We start from the raw sequence: 15,518 nt of genomic DNA on the forward strand, positions 1-15,518 counted from the left end.
CCATGAAGAGGCACATAGGAAACTGCCATATCCTGAGTCAGACCATTGGTCCATATAGCTCACTACTGTCTACACAGACTGGCAGCGGCTTCTCCAAGGCTGCAGGCAGGAATCTCTCTCAGCCCTATCTTGGAGAAGCCAGGGAGAGAACTTTGAACCTAGAGACTCTTCCCAGAGCGGCTCCATCCCTTGAGAGGAATATCGTCCAGTGCTCACACATCAAGTCTCCCATTCATATGCAACCAGGGCAGACCCTGCTTAGCTAAGAGGACAAGTCATGCTTGCTGCTACAAGACCAGCTCTCCTCCCCAAGAGAGACGGAGCCCTCTCGCAAGAGCTCTGTGGGGAAATTGCTAGGAAGGGTCATGTTTCTCAGCACCCTATGCATGCCTTCCAAGATGGCATTGGGGCTCAAGAGGGCTCAGTTTCCTTGAAAGCAGCCCCTGAACTGTGATGGGCAAAATGCAGCCCTGTATGGTGAGAACAGGAACATAGGAAGCTGCCATATACTGAGTCAGACCATTGGTCCATCTCGCTCAGTATTGTCTACCCAGACTGGCAGCGGCTTCTCCAAGGTTGCAGGCAAGAATCTCACTCAGCCCTATTTTGGAGATGCTGCCAGGGAGGGAACTTGGAACCTTCTGATGCTCTTCCCAGAGTGGCTCCATCGGCTGAGGGGAATCTCTGACAGTGCTCACACTTCTAGTCTCCCATTCATATGCAACCAGGGCAGACCCTGCTTAGCTAAGGGGAGAAGTCATGCTTGCTACCCCAAGACCAGCTCTCCTCCCAGGCAGCCATACTTAGGGTGGATGTGGGGTTACCCCTGGGTCTTACAATGATGAACACTGAAGCAGCATACTGAGGGGTTTGGCAAAGTGCCTTGCAACGCAAAATGTCTCTGATGGCAACCTTAGAACGAAGGAGAACATCTTTGCCAGGAAGTTTCCATGGAAGCAGGTCCAACAGACACAAATGGGGATTTGCACAAGAACACGGGCCCGTGCAGAAGAATTCTCCGGAAGCTTTTAAAATTTTATTTTTTTAAAAAACCCGATTTGAAAAGAGAGTTTTTAAATGGCTTTGTATGGTATTTTGTATTCTCCACCCATCCAGACGGGCAGAGGTGCATCTAGGTAATTTTGGAGCCTGGACCTAGCGGCCGTTGGATCTCCCTCAGCCCCCTGGAAATTAAGCATCATCATGCTCAGCTGGGGGACCACACCACCCGGGACATATTAAAGAGGATTTGGGGGGCCCCCGGAGCTGTGTGGGCCCTGGACATTGGCCCGGAAGCCCAGGGGTAAGAGACCCTCTGCCGACCGGTTCTGGTCTGTTATGATTTAATGAGTTTGTTTTTATTTTGTGTTTTAATGTGCTGCGTGCAGCCCAGAGAACAACTTGTTATGGGGTGGCGAACAAATAAAGCTTATTATTATTTATTATTATTAAGCTAGGCATTTCAAAGATGGCGAGGTCAGGACTGAATGGAAGGGCACGTAGCCCTACAACCATCTGGGGCACCGGGCAATTCAGTTATTCTTCAAGTTAAAGCGCTTCTATAAGATAAAACAGATTTGTACAGATCTGCACATAGCACAGTTTTGTTGTCTTGTGGGACAGGGATAAATCATGCATACCGAGGGCACAAAAAGAAAGCCAGTGTGATTTATTTATTATTATTATTATTATTATTATTATTATTATTATTATTTACATTGTATATCCTCCTCTTCCTCCAAGAAACCCAGAGCGGTGTACTACATACTTGAGTTTCTTTTCACAACAACCCTGTGAAGTAGGTTAGGCTGAGAGGGAAGTGACTGGCCCAGAGTCACCCAGCAAGTCTCATGGCTGAATGGGGATTTGAACTCGGGTCTCCCTGGTCCTAGTCCAGCACTCTAACCACTACACCACACAGGCGTTGGACTAGGACTGCGGAGACCCGAGTTCAAATCCCCATTCAGCCATGAAACTGAGTGACTCTGGTCTAGTCACATATCTCTCAGCCTAACCTCCCCCACAGGGTTGTTGTGAGGATAAACAGAACCATGTGATAAACATAAAGATAATGTTTATTAGGATAAACATTTATTGATGTATGTATTATTTCTCTGTGCAAACCACGTTGGAAACCTTTGTTGAAAAGCGGTATATAAATATTTTTTGTTGTTGTAAACATAACTTTTCAACAAAGCTCTCTTATCTTACCTTCTTCTGTATGATCCCCACCACACATTAAGGTCAACTGAGGAGGTCCGTCTCCAGTTACCACCAGCACATCTGGTGGCGACTCAGAGGCAGGCCTTCTCTGTAGCTGCACCTGGGCTGTGGAATAAACTCCTGGCAGAAATCCGTAATCTGAGTTCATTATTGTCTTTCAGGAGAGCCCTTAAAACCAATCTGTTTGGCCTGGCCTTCCAGGGTTTTTACATTGTTGTACACTGTTTTAAATTGTTTTAAATGTTTGCCCTGGTTTTCCAGGGTTTGCAACTGTTTGGATGTTTAACTGGTTTTATTCTGTTTTTATAGTTTTTAATTGTCAACTGGTTTTAATTGTTTTTATTCTGTTGTAAACCACCCTGAGCCATTTTTGGAAGGGCAGTATATAAATCGAATAAATATAATAAATAAAAATAAAACCAAGGAGCCTCTCTAGGCGCCTTGGAAGAACCATGGGATATCTATCTATCTATCTATCTATCCATCCATCTATCTAAATAAATAAAATAAAATAAAATAAAATAAAATAAAGTCATAAATATGCACAACAGATAAATAAATAAGGTGTCCTGAAGTTCCACAGATGGAGGGGATCCGGGGGTTACCATTTGTCTCGGGCTAGACTCCTGGTTGCGGGAGATTAAAAGGACTCATTCTGCAGGTCCTTATCCGCAAAGATGCAAGTAAGAAATGCAGAGGCTGCAATGATCAAAGATAAAAGTAGCCAGATGTAAACATTCTGGGATCAGACAGCAGCATGGTTTCCTAATTCTTTGTACAACATCAGGCCTATCAAGTGGCGTTATATACACTGCAGGGTTCCCAGCCTTGAGTCCCCAAATGGTGCTGGACTACAACTCCCATCATCCCCAGATGATGGGTGTTGTAGTCCAACACCATCTGGGGATCCAATGTTGAGGACTCTTGATGTAAATAATCATAACGTGGTACTGGCCAAAATCCAACTGGAACGAAGACGTCTACATAAACAGCAGCATGAAGTGGTCAACTTATTTATTTATATCTGGTTACCCTTCTTCTATGACAGCACACCCTGGGTTCCAGGAAACCTCTCATCCAAGCAGGAACCAGTCCAAACCTGTTTGGCTTCAGCAGCGTTGCTGAACTGATGTACCTTCAGTATGCCTTAGGACCATTCCAGATTGCAGGTGGCAGCTGCAATTTTGGAATGCTTCTCTACGTTGCGCGCGCGCACACACACACACAAAAATCTAGCACACCAGGGAGAAATGTGCTCCCTCCTCCCTGCGATGACTCCAAGGGGTGGCAAAGGGTCGCAGACCCTCCCTCAAAAATATTTCCTGCTTCCCCTTTCACTCCCCCATCCGCCAAAGTGTCAGATAATAACAGTTATATTATGGTCCTATAGCTTGAATCAATTGTTTTAAATACCCCTGTTTGAAGAAGCCTCATTCACTCACTCCTCTACGCCAGAACAAGCAGCAGAAGCCAGTGCAGCCAGGTAGCCAGGAGACGCCGCCAGCCTCCCAGGAGCCAGGAGACGCCGCCAGCCTCCCAGGAGCCAGGAGACGCCGCCAGCCTCCCAGGAGCCAGGAGACGCCGCCAGCCTCCCAGGAGCCAGGCTAACCCTTTCACTTCCTTCCAGGCCAGGAACTGGGCTGTCTGAGACCATGGGTGCAGGGTCATCTCCCAGATTTCAGCTGACTTGGTACTCACCTATCTCCCCACCCCAGTCTTTCCTGCCATGTGGTAGTTAGGAAGAAAAAACTAGCCTGGAAAGCAGGCTAGGAGATTTCGCCTAATCTGAGAAGGCAGTATTTTCTAAGAATCTGGCGTATCTTCTGAATACATTTGAAAATGTCAAGCAAGCTCCAGTAACAAGCTAAAAAAAACTAGCACCATTCATTACCTTACCTCTACAAATATTCAATGAATAGGAAAATCCTTGCCCCACCCATAACGTTTTTTGCCAGCCCTTTGCTCCCCGAAATTAGTTGTTCTAGCGTTTTTTGGTGTTTTTTTACATTTTATATCCCGCTCTTCCTCCAAGGAGCCCAGAGAGTGTACTACATACTTAGGTTTCTTCTCACAACAACTCTGTGAAGTAGGTTAGGCTGAGAGAGAAGTGACTGGCCCAGAGTCACCCAGCTAGTCTCATGGCTGAATGGGGATTTGAACTCGGGTCTCCCGGGTCCTAGTCCTGCACTCTAGCCCCTATACCACGCTGGAGTTGTCCCTGTCTCCCCAACATGCTCATTTTCTTCTTGCAAGGAGCTATATTTTTTAAAAACACATTTTATTTATGTTTACATTTAAATCCTGCTCTTCCTCCAAGGAGCTCAGAGCAGTGTATATGGTTATGTTTATCCTCACAACAACCCTGTGAGGTAGGTTAGACAGAGAGATACGTGACTGGCCCAGAGTCACTCAGGGAGTTTCATGGCTGAATGAGGATTTGAACTCGGGTCTCCCCAGTCCTAGCCCAACACTCCAACCCTGGCACCGCACGTGCCAAAAATGACCAGTATTTAAAAATGCAATTCACCATCTGCAAGCACTTCCACCACCTCAGGATTCTACCCCCTCATTTTTGCACAGCATGGTCCCAGCATCACAGCCATTAACTTTGCCTAAGCCTTCAACAAGAGCTGGACAGGTTTCTCTCGCAATCCTAACCCTCTGAGAGAAGGAACAATACAGCTTGCAAGGCCAGGGACCTGCGAACGGAGATGTCAAGTTATGGAAGGAAACGCAACCAGGAAAGCTGAAGTCAATCTTCTCCTCTGGGAGGAAAAACTGCATTTCATTATGTATAGTCAGGGAGTTCCTATCTGGAAACCAAACACACGGGGTTTTTTATCCTCCTCATTATTATGATCTTCTACACAGCACCTGGGCCTGGCTGAGACCTGACCAGCTGTGCTTATTCGCCCCCAGGAGGGTTGCCAGATCAAAACTTCTATAATAAGGGACGTGGGGAGCTTGGAGTGTCTTAAAGGGAGACTCATTTGTGCACTTTTAGCATTCAAGAAGCATTGGACCTTATTTATTGTATTTCTATGCCGCCTGATATAGAAATTTCCTTAGGAACATAGGAAGCTGCCATATACTGAGTCAGGCCATTGGTCCATCTAGCGCAGTACTGTCCACACAGACTGGCAGCGGCTTCTCCAAGGTTGCAGGCAGGAGCCTTTCTCAGCCCTATCTGGGAGATGCTGCCAGGGAGGGAACTCGGAACCTTCTGCATGGTTCTTCTCTCCTGGTGCTTCTTGCGATGTGAGGAGCGTCACATGCCCATGATGTCACAGGCATGTGAAGCTCGATATTCACTATGCAGGCACGCCCGCCAACAGGCCGACCAGCTGCCACTGCTGCCACCGGGGGCGGGGGAGGAGACCTGTTCTGCTCGGCGGCTCACACTCCATTCACCCCCAACAGTGAGGATGACCAATATCGGCAGGGCAGCAGCAGGAAAGGGGCAGGGCTCTGATCATTTGGAGCCCCCCACCCCCAGGACAGAAGAGGCTACTGACCTGATCCGTGGCTGGATCTGCCTCTACCTGTAACAGTTGTTAGTGCCAAGAGAGATTTGCAGTCTCCCGTGTCAAAGCATGTTGCCTGTGCTGACCATATACCTACTCCAGAACTGAGCTTCTCGGGCTTGGAGGCTGAAGAACCGGGCCAATGTGCGGTGATGAGAGAGGATGCTCTAAACCAGGGATTCTCAACGTTGGGTCCCCAGATGTTATTGGACTTCAACTCCCGTAATCCCCAACCAAAGGTCACTGGGGCTGGAGATTATGGGAGTTGAAGTCCAATAACATCTGGGGACCCAACACTGAGAATCCCTGCTCTAGACTGTCTTGAAAAGCTAAGACTTAACCAATTGCCAGGGCCAGATGGCATCTACCCAAGATGAAGGAACTCAAATGTGAAATTGCTGATCTCCTAGCAAAATTATGTAACTTGCCCCTACAGTCAGGCTCTGTGCCAAAGCACTAGGAAGGAACTCACATTTTTAAAAAGGGATCCAGCGGGGATCTGGGGAACAACAGGTCGGTTAGCTTAATTTCTGTGCCTGGTAAATTGATGGAAAGCATACTTAAGGACAACATTGTGAAACATATAGAAGAACATGCCTTGCTGAAGGAGAACCAGCATGGCTTCTGCAAAGGCAAGTCTTGCCTCACTAGCCTTTTGGAGTTGAAACCTTTTGGAGTGTCCACAGGCATGTCGATAAAGGTGATCTGGTTGACACAGTATACTTGGACTTCCAAAAAGCTTTTGACAAAGTTCCCCACCAAAGGCTCTTGAGAAAATGTAGCAGTCATGAGATAAGGGGACAGGTTCATGTGTGGATTGGTAACTGGTTGAAGGACAGGAAAGAGAGGGTAGGAATAAATGGACAGTTTTCACAACACAGGGAAGTGAGGAGGGGGTTCCCCAGGGATCTGTACTGGGACCAGTGCTCTTTAACTTGTTCATAAATGATCTAGAAGTTGGGGTAAGCAGCAAAGTGGCCAAATTTGCATAAGACACTAAAGCTCCTGCTGATGGTTATCTGCTTCCTTGCCTTAGGAACACAGGAAGCTGCCTTATGCCAAGCCAAACTATTGGTCCATCTATCTAAGCATTGTCTACACTGACTGGTAGCAGCTCTTCAAAGTTTCAGGCGGGGTCTCTCCCAGCCCTACCCAAAGATTCTGCCAGGGACTGACCCTGGAACCATCTGCATGTAAGCATTTTGATGCTCTTCCACTGAGCTACAGCCCTGTCCCCTAAGGGGAATATCTTACAGTGCTCACATGTAGTCACCCATTCAAATGCAAGCCAGGGTGGGCCCTGCTTAGCAAAGAGGACAATTCATGCTTGCTACCACAAGACCAGCTCCCCTCTCCTTGCATCCTTCCAGCACCTATTTTCAGTGTGCACAGTCTGTAAGCCCTTACGGAAATGGGTTTACAAGGTGGACGAATGCAGCAAGCACAGCATTTGCTCTGGGATCTCCCATGTGTCAATTAGCTGTTACAACAGTACATAATCCAGGTCTGTGTGGTGGTGGTGGGTGGGGGGAGATCAAATCAATGACGGCTAGAAACTTGCTATTTTTCATCACTGTGAGCACAATGCCCCAAAGAATCCAGATTAAGCAGCAGATGTGTCGGCTGCAGTCCCTATTAATAAATTAAAGCAGCCTTTGCCTCTACCCTACCCTGCTTTTCTGTGACCCAAAGCCGGCTTTGCACCCCCTGGAACCTTTGAAAGACCCCTCTGATACCCAAAGCAAGATCTCATTCCAACAGTAACACCCTGAGCTCCAGAGATTTCAGATTAACACCAAGCAGTGAAATTTATGGAGGAGTAAAAAATTCAGAGGGCTGCCTTGGAAACATTGAACGGTGGCAGGCAATATTTCTGTCCAAAGTAAATTTACTGTCTTTAGTATAAGAATTTTATCTATATTAAAATTTATATGCTGCTTTGAGGCTCAGAAGAGCCGTGTACAACCATAATGAAAGGCACAATGAAAACAGTACTTAAGAGCACAGGCAGTGCCCAGCAACCGTGTTGTGGCGTGATTTAAGGAGCGCAGAAACAGCTTCTCCTATGCAATCCACTGCGGCTAGGACACCAACATACAGGGGGGAAAGCAAAGAGTAAAAAGATGGAAGGTGTGCACCTGATGGAGCTTAGACCCCAATGGGGAAGGGAGGAAAGGATATTGTGATATTCCAATTATAACTACCAACTCCCACCGGATAACTTGAGCGGTAAGACTAACTGAGACGGGAAAAGCAAACACACACACACCCGCAACCACCAAGACTTGGGAACAGCTGTTTGAAAAGCTGACCTCCTAGAACAGGAAGCACCTTTCAGCATCCTTGAGAGGCAAGCCGTCCCAAAATAGCTGGGAGAGCAGCCTCCGAGCCTGGGGGGTGGTGGGTGAGGTGCGTGCAAACTGCACAAGGGATGGGCCAAAACAAAATGGCGGAACCCACTGCAAGGCCGTGAGAGTGTGGCCCATGACCTCACTTCCTGCTTCGTGATATTAAGGCCGCCAGCTGTAGGAAACCCTGGACCGGAGAACTTCTGAGAACTGGGCTGGAGTTTTCTATCCTGGGCATAGCGACAATGGAGCAAGGGAGGACAAGTGTCCCTAGGCTGCCAAGGTCGGGGATGCTGCCAAGGCACTCCCTTGTTCCTCCCCTGGGGCATCCCTTGCCCCCTTCTGCATCAAGCTGGCAAACAAAACAGTCAGCTGGGAGCATGAGGTGTGCCCCTTTCCTGTCCATTTGATGCTCCGTTCTGGTGCTGGCTAGCTGGGGGCTTCCTTCACTGCCTCGCTCCCTGTAAGTCAGAGAAAGAAATCCCCAGCCAGTCAGTGCCGGAAGCACTGCCTGGGAAGCATCAAGAAAAAGGCTGAGAATCCCCTCTCAGTGGCCATGCCCTTGTGGCAACGTCAGACATGGCCAGTATCGGGAATGGGGCCGCTCAGCCTCGCTCTCGATTCTCCCTAGTCAGCACTTGGTTCCAAAACCGATTCTGCCGGTATCACTTCTCCCAGTCAGCGCTTCGTTCCAGCATCGATTCTGTCAGCATCGATTCTGCCAGTATCGATTCTCCCCAGTCAGCGCTTCCTCACGAGGCAGGAAGGAGCTCCCAGCCAGGCTGCAATGAAGCACTGACTGGGGAGAATCGATACTGGCAGTGAGCTCGCCAATTTCCAGTGGTGTGGGTGGATTGACCCTATGGTGGTGTGGGTGGTTGAACTTTTATCTACCGGTGAGCTTCCGACACCCATGTAATAGTACTTTGACAGTTATCTACCCTTTGATTGATTAAGTGCCATCAAGTCGGTGTCGACTCTTAGTGACCACCTAGATAGATTCTCTCCAGGATGATCTGTCTTCAACTTGGCCTTTCAGGTCTCTCGGTGGGGCATTCATTGCTGTTGTCATCGAGTCCATCCACCTTGCTGCTGGTCGTCCTCTTCTTCTCTTTCCTTCAACTTTTTCCAGCATGATGGACTTCTCAAGGGAGCTGGGTCTTCGTATAATGTGTCCAAAGTAGGATAGTTTGAGCCTGGTCATTTGTGCCTCGAGTGAAAATACTGGATTGATTTGTTCTAGGATCTGCTTCCTGTGGCAAACGGCCTCAGCTTGACTCTCGTTCTGCAAGGATGTAACCCCCTGTTTTGAAAGGCCCTGATCCTGCACCAGATCCGTTCAAGAAAAGATAAAGAAAACCTTGGGTCAAGGTTGCTGATGGGACAGAAGAATCTGGTTGCCAACCAAGAGGGGTGAAGCACTGGAGAGCCCAGCAACTAAACAGAGGTGCAGCTATGGAATTCTCTGCCACAAGATATGGTGACAGCCAACAGCCTGCATGACTTTAAGAAGGGTTTAGATAAATTCATGGAGGACAGTCTATCAAAGGCTACTAGTCTGAGGGCTATAGGCCACCTCCAGTCTCAGAGGCAGGATGCCTCTCAATACCAATTGCAGGGGAGCAACAGCAGGCCCTCAGCTCCTGCCAGGGGGCTTCTCAGATGCAACTGCATGGTGTAGTGGTTAGAGCGAGCGTGGTGTAGTGGTTAGAGTGCTGGACTAGGACCGGGGAGACCTGAGTTCAAATCCCCATTCAGCCATGATAGTAGCTGGGTGACTCTGGGCCAGTCCCTTCTCTCTCAGCTTAGCCTACTTCACAGGATTGTTGTGAGGAGAAACTAAAATATGTAGTACACTGCTCTGGGCTCCTTGGAGGAAGAGCGGGATTTAAAATGTAAATCATCATCATCATCATCATCTAGTGGGGCACTGTGTGAAACAGGATGCTGGACTAGATGGGCCTTGGGCCTGATCCACCAAGGCTTCTCTCATATTGGACCATGGCTAGACAGAGGTCTGATTGAACCCAGCTCCTAACAGGTGAGGAAGAGCTCCACCTGAGAGCAAGACTGACTGGTATACACTGAGAATCAGCACATTGCATAGTCATCGGAGGTGTCCACAAACCTCTCTGTGTGCCAGACAGAGTTGTCTACGTCTGGTTGTCTTATCCGTCCCTTCCGAACAAATGAATCTAGTTTATTGTTTCACCATACCAAAGCCATGACACAACCCTCTCCATCCACTCTTCACACACTCACGCCCCAGCTTCTAACCACACAAAACCCAGCTGCAGACGTAATCCAGGAAACGCATACAGCCAAGAGGACCGAAGATCTGGAAGTGGTCTCCGTAAGAACATTCTGCATCTAATTTAATGAAATTAACTCGTGTTTTGGCCACAGCTGGCTCAAACTGGACCATCTGATACGTTCCAAATTTGCACGTAACACCGGGAAGACATTCCAGGGTGCCGATTACGAGAAACGTCAAGCAGCAAAGGAGCAAAAAGAGATTCACTGGGTCTTGCATAGGGAGGGCGGAAGAATTAACGGCGGGTGTGAGGGGAGGAAAAACACACCCAAACAGTGGAACAGAGGAAGCTGTCTTATACCGAGTCAGATCATTGGCCCATCTAGCTTAGTACTGTCTACACAGCAGGGGTTTAGCAAGATTGGAGTGGGCCCAGAGACGAGATTTTAAAATGCTGCCCCCCCACCCCCACTGAAGGTCAGCTCATGAAGCAAAGAAATCTTAAATGAGGCTGAATAGTGGTAACAAAAAGCGTATACACACACACACACACACACACAATGCCACAACAGAACATCATCCTAAATTATTTTTTTAAAGGTTTTGTAAACTGTGGACGATGCAAGTCATTCAATGGTACTAGAGAAAGACATGCTCCAGGTCTTAACACTCACATCAGTTTCGGGAGATGAATACAACTGAAGGAAGCCCAGGCGAGTGCGTGGCTGGGAGAGTCAGTCATGTGACTTGCCTCTGGGGAGCCCCCCAAGGCAGTGGGCCCCCAGACAACTGTCTCCCCTTGCCCTATGATAGTTACGCCCCTGCTACACAGACTGGCAGCGGCTTCTCCCAGGTTTCAGGCAGGAGTCTCTCACAGCCCTATCTGGAGATGCCAGGGAGGAAATGTGGAACCTTCTGCATGCAACTTTGCATCTCCAAAGGGGAATATCTTACAGTGCTCACATGTGGCCTCCCATTCAAGTGCAAACTAGGGCAGACCCTGCTCAGCAAAGAAGGCAATTCATGCTTGCTACTGCAAGACCGGCACTCCTCCCATCCCTTCTCTAATATATTCCCTCCAAATCCAACCATCTTCTGAGGATCTGCGGCATCTGACTTTGTTGTCTAAACCTCAGTAGGCATCCAGCAGAAGCAGAGTCTTTTGGGCAGTGGCACAAAGATTCTCGAATCTCCCAGATATTTCCAGAATGCCCTTTCTCAGAAGGTAAGGCGGCTGCTTTGGGCAGTGGTTTTTCCTGGATTCTGTGGGCCATTTGAGTCAGTGTGGTGTAGTGGTTAGAGTGTTGAACTAGGGAGACCCGAGTTCAAATCCCCATTCAGCCATGAAACTCACTGGGTGACTCCGGGCCAGTCATGTATCTCTCAGCCTAACCTACCTCACAGGGTGGTTGTGAGGAAAAACATAACAATAACGCTCTGGGCTCCTTGGAAGAAGAGTGGGATATAAATGCAATAAAGACATTTTTCTGGTGTACTGTATTTACTTTATATTTTATTGTTTGATTTTGGTTTTAAGCCACCTTGGCAAGACATGGGGGATACGTGTCTTAAAATTCATTTTTAAAAACTCAGTACCCTAGCGCAACCAATATGGGAATAAAAACCGTAAGAACAGCCCTGCTGGATCAGGCCGAAGGCCTCTCTAGTCCAGCATCCTGTTTCCCACAGTGGCCCACCAGGTGCCTCTGGGAAGCCCACAGGCAAGAGCTAAGGGCATTCCCCCTCTCCTGTTTTTGCTCCCCTGCAACTGGTATTCGGAAGGATCTCATCTCTGAGGCTGGCGATGGCCTATAGCCACCAGACTAGTAGCCATTGATAGACCTATCCTCCATGAATTTGTCAAAGCCCCTTTTAAAGCCATCCAAGTTGGTGGCCATCACCACATCCAGTAGTAGGGAGTTCCACAGATTAATTATGCACTGTGTGAAAAAGTTCTTCCTTTTGTTGGTCCTACATAAAATTTCCCGGTCACGTTTCAAGGGCTGACCCTTGGTTCTAATGCTTGTGGGGGGGGGGGTTCTCTCTGTCCATTCTCTCTACTCTATGCATAATTTTATACACCTCAGTATGGTCAGGTCTTGAAGACCCAACTGAAATCAGCCAGTCCATGTGGTGTAGCAGTGGCTAAGCAGCTAGCCTTTGGCCGGGTGGTCCCGAGTTCAAGTCCTCATGCAGCCATTAAGACAATAGGATGACCTTGGGCCAGAGATTAGTGAACACAGCCTTGCCGTTCCAGAGGACGCTGTGTCATCGCACTGTGCAATCTGGGGAAATGCTGTAATTTCATCCCGGAGACATGATTCGCCATCTGTGTAGCATAATACGCACATGATCGGAATGCATCTGCTATTTTAGGAGATGTGCAAGTGGCAGACTGCTGCTTTCCAGCATAAAAACAGGAAGCAAAGCTTGGTGATCCACAAATGTTTCACTGGCCATACGTGCTAAGACTAGTCTTCAAACTTTAAAAAAATTATTTAAATTATAGCTCTGGTAACAAGACTCGCTAGCTGGCAGCTCTGGGGGAAGGGGCAAGGCTTCTGCCCCAGTCGAGATTGAGTCTCTGCTCAAACTCTTTGCTGATCAGAGAGCAAGTCTGTGTCAGCCACGACGAAGCGCAGGCCTGAAACGGGCCAAAGACTGCCTGAACCGGACGATTTCTGGCAATAACGGAGGCTGGCAGGCGAGGCAGAACATCCGGAGATGATACACACCCCTGTGGCTGCACCCACCAGAGGGAATAAGTTGCTTTAAATCTGTATTAATTTTTTTTTACAAAACCCCCCGAACCGAACCAAAGGGGTTCGAGGGGGTGCAAAGCCGAGCTGGCACGGTCCGGTCCGAGTCAAGTTCAGGCTCGTACCGAACTGGGCCAACCGGTTTTGTGCACACCCACAGTGTAGACAGGACTGAGCTAGATGGACCAATGGTCAGACTCGGTAGAAGGCAGCTTCCTATGATCCTGGCTTCAGCTCTCTGAAGAAACTATTGTTCATTATTCATCTCTGGAATAAGCCAAGACGGAAATCCTGAGCTAACATTATAATTCTGACAATGTTCTTCCTTTGTATCCCCCCTTGCCTTGCCCTCTGTTTCCCTGACCCAGATACAGTCAATGTGTGTGTGTGTGGGGGGGCTTTTTCACCTGTTTTGCCATTTCCTTTGCTGCTCCAACCCTCTCCCCACACTCACAAATTGCAGGGGGGGGGGTGCTGTCCATTTGGACGGGAACAGCAAAAGCCGGGGAAAGGTGTCAGATAGATGCTTCACTTCTCAAGGCGCTCATAGGTTTCTTTTTGTCCCGCTGTCTCCTCGGGTAAAAGAGGTGGTGCAGGTTTTGGGAATGATGCAAAAGCCTCCATGACTGACTGCTACCAGGAATATTTTATACACCACTTTTCAAAAGTGCTCAAAGTGGTTGGATAGCTAGCTAGATAAGATAGATAGATAGAATTCATCTATTTATATAAGGATTAGGTCGTATGTGGCAAGCCCCGCCCTCAACATGCCCTAAACCAATCAGGGCACTGTGGGAGCCACGCCCTAAACCAATCAGGGCACTGTGGGAGCCACGCCCTAAACCAATCAGGGCACTGTGGGAGCCACGCCCTAAACCAATCAGGGCACTGTGGGAGCCACGCCCTAAACCAATCAGGGCACTGTGGGAGCACGCACGCTCTCAGGAAAATCCAGTCCACCATGTTGAAGCTGAGGTGACGGTGACGGCAGCACTTTGAGGGGCTGGCAGAGGTAGCCGCGGCCGGTCAGGCTATCGGTGCGCCTAGGCAGGGCATCCAGAAAAAACGTTTGTGTGCAAGAAGAGGTTGGGGCTGGGGCCACCGCTGGAGGGGAGGGAAGAGGGGCAGGTGGGGAAGAAGGGGAGAGAAAGCAAGAAGGCAACAAACGAACGAACAAAGAAGAAGAAAGCAACCAACGGAAGAACTTTTTCACACAACGCATATTCCACTTGTGGAATTCTCTGCCACGAGATGTGGTGACAGCCAACAACCTGGAAGGCTTTAAGAGGGGTTTGGATCATTTCATGGAGGAGAGGTCTACCAACGGCTACTAGTCGGAGGGCTGTGGGCTACCTCCAGCCTCAAAGGCAGGATGCCTCTGAGTACCAGTTGCAGGGGAGTAACAGCAGGAGGGAGGACATGCCCTCAACTCCTGCCTGCGGCTTCCAGCGGCATCTGGTGGGCCACTGTGCGAAACAGGATGCTGGACTAGATGGGCCTTCTTGGGCCTGATCCAGCAGGGCTGTTCTTATGTTCCTAAGGGAGAGGGAAAGAAAGCGAGGACGAGAAGGGAGGCCCGTCTGTGAAGACAATACTGAGCCAGATGGACCAATGGTCTGACTCAGGATATGGCAGCTTCCTACCTATGTTCCTAGGCCCCCATCTTCTTCTGCCCTGCCCCACTGCCAGCACCTCAGTGTCTTGATGAAGAACTCTACGGACATGGTGGAAAACCAAACATTCTCGGCATACGCTTTCCCTCACTCCTGTGCAGGCATCACACATCCCCTCCACTCTGATCAGGAGCCAGGGAGATAACAGTGAAGAGAGGATGGTTTGCTAGTCACTGGGTCCCCCTCCCTCAATAGATCCAGAAACATCCCCCCCCGCTCGCCCTTGTTTAATTATTTTAACAATTTGTTTTAATAATTGTTTTATGCTGCTGTTTTTCTTTCTGTTTTATGCTACTCTTTTGTTTCATGTATTTTAATCTGTGCTGATATTTTATTATTATTTTAAGTTGTGTACACCGCCTAGAAGTGTACACATCAGACAGTATAAAAATATGATAGACAAACAAACAAACAATAGCTATGCCCCCGATCCACCTCCTGAGTGCAGACGGAAATCTCAACTTATCACTAGAAACATGGGTATTTCCCCCTGCATGTGGGGGAAACCGGAGGACCCGGAAGACGGCGGCATTTTGATGGCGAAAACTGCACGTGGAGAAAGGACTGAGCCCCAATCTACCCCAGTGCTACAAATATTTACATACAGCTTTTCAACAACAACAACAACAACAACAAAATTCCCAAAGCAGTTGACGTCGACATAAATAAATAAATAAAATGGCTCCCTCACCCCAGAGGGCTCAACATCTAAAAAAGAAACATAAGATTGGCACCAG

The 15,518-nt window shown here is 48.5% G+C and overlaps 1 protein-coding gene and 1 long non-coding RNA gene across 3 annotated transcripts in view; one reads left to right on the plus strand and one right to left on the minus strand.

Moving 5' to 3' along the window:
• Positions 1-15,518, minus strand: part of GPC3 (glypican 3) — a 199,451-nt gene that overhangs the window by 16,360 nt on the left and 167,573 nt on the right. The gene's annotated exons all lie outside the window — the stretch shown is intronic.
• LOC128335662 (uncharacterized) overlaps positions 999-15,518 on the plus strand; it is a 59,020-nt gene continuing 44,500 nt past the window's right edge. The window contains exon 1 of the long non-coding RNA XR_008311671.1: positions 999-1,303. This is a non-coding gene — a long non-coding RNA (uncharacterized LOC128335662). The remainder of the gene's footprint in view (positions 1,304-15,518) is intronic.

This window comes from Hemicordylus capensis, chromosome 11 (genome assembly GCF_027244095.1).
Source record: "Hemicordylus capensis ecotype Gifberg chromosome 11, rHemCap1.1.pri, whole genome shotgun sequence".
Classification (NCBI taxonomy): domain Eukaryota; kingdom Metazoa; phylum Chordata; class Lepidosauria; order Squamata; family Cordylidae; genus Hemicordylus; species Hemicordylus capensis.